This window comes from Podarcis bocagei, assembly GCF_964188305.1.
Source record: "Podarcis bocagei genome assembly, chromosome: 10".
In the NCBI taxonomy this organism is placed as follows: domain Eukaryota; kingdom Metazoa; phylum Chordata; class Lepidosauria; order Squamata; family Lacertidae; genus Podarcis; species Podarcis bocagei.
In genome coordinates, this window is record NC_138135.1 from 30,371,280 (window position 1) to 30,377,487 (window position 6,208).

Sequence of the window (6,208 nt, forward strand, 5' to 3'; positions counted from 1 at the left end):
ACCCTGTGGATAATCTAGTGAAGTCCAACCCCCTGCAATGCAGGAATATTCAGCTGTCCAATATGCGGCTCGAACCTGCAACCTTGGCATTATCAGCACCATGATCTAATCAACTGAGCTATTTTATCTGTAACTTGAGAACAAAAACCTGCCCTGTTGTTCTCTGTTCTCTTTGATAATGGATGTATGAGAAAATATTTCTAAACTGGCTTCTCCATAAAGTAAGTGTTAAAGAACCCTACTTTGATGAAGGAAGACTATAAATAAAACTAATAAACAAATATGTTTGCTTTGAGCTTCTCACTCTAAAAACCTGTTCATTTCTTTCCTCTGAGATCCCGAAAGGGCAGTTTAATTGAGGTTTTCAAGCATATTTGCCGGTAAATGGACCCATGGAATTAATTGCATGATCAAATAAAATCTGTTCTAATTAAAAATATGTTCATGGCTGAGAGCTTTGTCTATCTTTCTCTCCTGCAGAAAAATCAGCTTTATGCTACCACTAAAGACTTTAGTTTTTAGTGTAGTTATTAATAAAATGGTCAGACCCAAGTTTCACATGAACAGCATACTAAGGATTTAGTCGATCTTCTCTAATTTGGTGATATATTTAGTTCTGAGGACTTTGTGTGTTTGATATGTGTATTTTCATACTTCCCTTCAATCATATTCCCAGAGTGGTTTGCAAGAATGAATGAATGAAAGCTTGCAGTCCTGGGTCCACTTTACTGGGAGCATGGCCAGGAATTCAATGGAACATTCTTTTGAGTAGTCATACATACAGTTTCACTCTAAACATTAGTTGTTCTGAAAGATGGGCTAGACCCTAAAAATTGGGATATTTAACAAGGCAACTGGAGAGTTGCCTTGGAAACTATTGCACAGGGTGCAGGCACAAATGATTAGAGGCATGCATGGGTAAGCAGGCCACAGTGGAAGTAAGATTATCCCACAAAAAATATGACAGTGGTGGGGGACTTATGATCCTCCAGATGATGCTGGACCACATTTCCCATCATCCCTGACCATTGGCCACACTAATTGTGGCTAATGGGAGTTGGAGTCCATCTGGGAGAACACAGGTTCCCCATCCCTGATATACAGATATGATGAGAAAGGGGATTGGTCTGATTCATGGAGGATGAGACTATCAAGGGCTACTATTCATGATGGCTATGTACTATCTCCAGAATCAGAGACTCTGAATCCAGTTGCTTGGGATCAAAGCTGTCTGCACATTTGTCCTGCTTATGGGCTTTCCAGAGGCATGCAGAACAGATCCTGGAATAGATAGGTCTTTGGACTGAGTCAGTGGTGCTGTGCTTATGCTCTTAGTCCTTAGAGGAGGGCATTCTCTAGCATTATAGAAGAGCCACGGAAGAGAGTAAGGGCCATTTCTTCTTCTCTAATGGAACTCACCCTTCTCCCCTGCATAGCCCCATCAGGCACAATGCGGCTCGTAGAGGAAATGGTGCAGGGTGTTTGCAACAAGCCCATAATAAGTGGGCTGTTATTCCCAGTGGATCTAGTTCTTGAGAATTACAAAAGGCTTTAAAAAAAAACAACACTGGTGGGAGGAAGGGTTATGCTCGATGCAATTAGCATTCAATTCCACAAGACACTGCTGAGATGAATAGCTGAAAAACATGTTTTTAAGAGATTGCATGTCACTTATTCCAAATGCTGTTGTGATTAAAAACTCTGGGGCAGAGCTGTGCATCCAAATATATACCCTGAAAAACATGTGCTCCAACATTCTGCACTCTCATATACCTGCTGTATGTTGCTAAGCATCATGCAGAGGCATCTCTAACACAAAGTTTGGTCCAGTGGCCAATTAATTTGGGGTGTGTCGTTGTGGGTAGCAGGATAGGAAGGGATAGCAATAATAAGGTAGGAGGCATAACTGACCAATTGGGCTAATCCATCAGAGAGTTCTCCTCTGCAAGCCCCATTGAAATGAACTTGCACAGCTTGAATTAATTTCATCAAGGCTTGTGCAAGCAGACTTTCTGGGGAATCCTGTCCTACGCCAAGCAGATGGGACAGCAATGCCACAAGTTGCCTTTTCTGCTGCAGGCACAGAATCACTTTAGGGCAACCTTGGCACCACAAGATGGTTTGCGAAACTGTCAAGGCTGGATTTGGTCCCAAGAGGACTCACCCCACATTTTGACGCCAAACCTGAGGGCCAAAGCTCCTTAGGAAGGTCCACCCTGCTGTAGGACAGCACTGAAATTGAAAGTTATGGCCATCTGTAGAGGTAAGCTAGGCAAAGTGAGTACTACTGGCCCAAGGTCATCCAGTGAGCTTCGTGGACTGGTAGGGATTTGAACTTAGCCCTCCTAGTCGAACAATTTAAGGCTGTCATTTTCTTGCATCACAGTCCGTGTCCTGATACAGTTCTCCCACTTCAGCCTAGCTCCCAGCTTCTGTCTATTTATACTTATTTATCCAATGCAGGCAGAAAATGAGAACGAACAGAACTCCGCCAACATATCAGCCATTCTCAAGATATCCAAAGAGGGGGAGAGACAGGGCAGCTCTCACGTAGGCAACAGCCAGGGATTCAGGCCCAGTAATTTTCCACTCATATGAGCAGGGCTGTCTTTAGCAGATGTGGCGCCGGGGTGCAAATATCTGCTCAGCGCCCCCAAATTACCATGGATTGGGGGGGGGGGCAAAGCTGCACACTGTCAGCCATGGGGGGGGGTGCAACTCTCCCCTATGCCACTGCAGGAGAGCAATCCCCACGGAGGCCTGGGAGGCAAGCCATATGGTTGACGGGGCACAGCTGGCAGGCATGCAGGGAAAGGGAAGGCCGCAAGCAAAGCCACGCAGCTCCCCCACTCACTGGGTCACTCCTGAGAGGCCAGCGCCCTGGCGCAACAAACCACTAAGCCATATGGAAAAGACAGCTCTGCGTATGAGAACACAGAGGACTGAACTGCCATGGGGCTGTCCAATCTCAGTTCCTTTCCATGGCAATGGCAGGTAGATGAACAGTGTGGAGTTTTCTAGGGGCACCAGTTCCTGAGGGCTGAACAGCTTTGGGCCCTCTCAATATCTTTTGGGAGCTGGGGGACCCCAATGTTGAGGAGGCAGAGAAGGCTGTGTGCAGAGTCGAGTGCAGAGCCGAGTATGATGTGGCTCCACTCGCCGGCTCCTTCTCTTCCTCCTCTGCTGTAGAGGGGAAGGGGGATGGGAGCAGCCTATTGCCAGTGGTGGCACCAGGAAGAGGTGGAGGAGTATGATGTCACACACGACGTTGCCCCTGGCCATCACCCTCACAAGCTGGCACCTCTGGAGGTTTCTAACTATCAGGTAATGGGTACAGAGTGTGTGACGGAAGAAAGCATTCTCTGTCATAAGCAAGATAGTCAGAACTGAGGGAAAGGAAGTGGCTGTCTGCTAGAGTCGGGGGTGGGGAGATGAAGCCCTTCATTGCACAAGAGGCAGTGTGGTGTAGTGGTTAAGAGCGGTAGTCTCGTAATCTGGGGAACCGGGTTCGCGTCTCCGCTCCTCCACATACAGCTGCTGGGTGACCTTGGGCCAGTCACATTTCTTTGAAGTCTCTCAGCCCCACTCACCTCACAGAGTGTTTGTTGTGGGGGAGGAAGGGAAAGGAGAATGTTAGCCGCTTTGAGACTCCCTAGGGTAGTGATAAAGCGGGATATCAAATCCAAACTCATCTTCTTCATCTAAGTTATTTATGGAGTTCACAGCCTCCTTGATAGGTCTATCAATGCCTCTTAGAAATGAGAGGGACCAAAGAAAGGAGATACAGGAACCAACACAAAAATGAGATAAAACAAGGGGGTGGGGGTTACTCAATTTTCTTGGGTTGCTTCCAGATGGGGGCTCATTGTGTGATGGCTGCTCTTCATGCATGCATGCAGGTTTGTTTGTTTGTTTGTTTGTTGCAATATCTACAAGTCCTTAGTATCAAAATGCCTGTTTGTATATTATTCCCATTTAATATGGATTTAACCATTTCCTGAGGAAATCTGCTGTATAAGAAGCCTGCGCCAATGACCTGTTTGCGATAAAAAGAAAGTTAAGAAGAGTCCAGCGGGATCAGATCAAAGGCCCATCTAGTCCAGTATCCCGTTGCACAGAGTGGCCCACCAGCCCCCTCCGGGAAGCCCCAGGCAAGACATGAGCACCACTCCCCTCTCCTGCTGCTGTGCCCCAGCAACTGGCATTCAGAGGCATCTTAACTAGATGTCATTCATAGCCTTAGCCTTCATAAATTTCATCTAATCCCCCTTTAAAGCCATCTAAATTGGTGGCTGTCACCACATCTTGTGGAAGCGAATTTCATAGGTCATCCGTGTGCTGTGGCAAAAAAAGTATTACTTCCTTTTCTCTGTCCTGAATCTCTCATCATTCAGCTTCACTGGATTACCCCAGGCCTTAATTTTAAAATGGGGGGGGGAGATTCTGCACCCTCTTTCTCCATAGCTGGGTCATTCTGCTCCTGGAATTTCTCAGGCAAGTGGGTGCAGGGTGCATAGGCCAGAGTGTTGCTTTAGGACCAGTCGTTGCAGATCATGGGTACCATGAGTAAGAAAGAAGCCCTAGTGCATGTGTCAGCAAACTTTTTCAGCAGGGGGCCAGTCCACTGTCCCTCAGACTTTGTGGGAGGCAGACTATTTTTTTTGGGGGGGGGATGAACAAATGCTCCACAACTAACCCAGAGATGCATTTTAAATAAAAGCACACATTCTACTCATGTAAAAACATGCTGATTCCCAGACTGTCCGCAGCTGGATTTAGAAGCTGATTGGGCTGGATCCGGCCCCCGGGCCTTAGTTTGCCTACCCATGCCCTAGTGGTCCCCAGAGATCAATGAAGAGCAAGGCAGGATCAGGGCTGCTGGAGTGAAGGTCAAATGCAACAACACATGGTCCGCTGAGACACATCCAGAGACATTGCCAGGAGGCACCGGCTTCTGTTCCTAAGCATTTATTTTGAGAGACAACATCCTATTTACCTTTGTTTACATTTCTGCTCATCTACTTCTCACAAAATAACATTTGTTTTTCTCGTTTAAACTAGCTAACTCATTGGCAGGGTGCTGAGAGGGTTACCTTCAACTCAAGTAATGTGAGAACTGGCCTTCAAGCCTTGTTTAGGGAGTATGAGGGTGGCTTCTATTTCCACTTGACATTTCAAGCCCTGCGAACCACACAAAACTTTGCCAGTGCATTTCAAACCATGAGTTTCATGGCCGAGCTCTATAGTCCTTTCAGTGTGTGCGCGTGTGCGCGTGCACAACATGCTGCTCGTCTCAGCTAGCACCATTTTATGCCCTGCTTTTTCATAGGTCTATAGTTTCAAAAGCCAACTGAAGTGCAGAAGAGAACACAATCGTTTCCACTGCTACCTTTATGACTTTGTAGTAATCTCAAATCTGGCTAATTGCCCAGGCATGACTCAATGTTAGAGCTATCGCAGCCTGTGAAGCTGATCTCGAAATGGACTGGAGCCACACTTAGAGGTCATCAGTGGTGCCTCAGAACTAGCTTATTTGGGTGGGTCTTGAAGGAGAAATGAGCAGAACAATTTTGTTTTTAGGGACACAGTTGTTTGTTATTTATGAAGCCATTTTTAAACCACCCTTGATCAATCAAGGTGGGGTACAAATAGGGCCAAAATGCTCATGCTACAACCATATAATGTAACAATATGTAATAAGCCATAAAGGATAATGAAAGCATTGTTAAAAGGCAGTAAAAACCACAATACTATGTATTCTTAATTGTGTGAATAAGCTTGATGGAATAGAAAAGTTTTCAGCTTTTCCTCTTCTGAATTTCTCTTGGCAGAATATTCCACAAAATTGGGCTGATGACACTGAAGGCTCCCTTGTTGTTGTCAAATGAGCCTCACAAATTCGGAGAACAACCAGTGCTGCTCTAGCAGATGATCTCAAGCTCAGATAAAAGGGTTCAGACAATCCTGGACCCAAGTTGTTCAGGGCTTTGTAAATTAATACAAGGACCTTGAACTTGGCTTGGTAGTCGATAGGCAGCCAGTGCAGATGCTTTAACAATGGTGTCAGATGTTGTCAGCCAGATGCCCCCATCAGCAATCTGGCTGCGGCATTCTGCACCAGCTGGAGCTTTCAAACCAGGCCCAAGGGCAGCCCAGCATGCAGCACATTACAGTAATCCAGCCTTGAGGTTGCCAACACAGTGGTCAG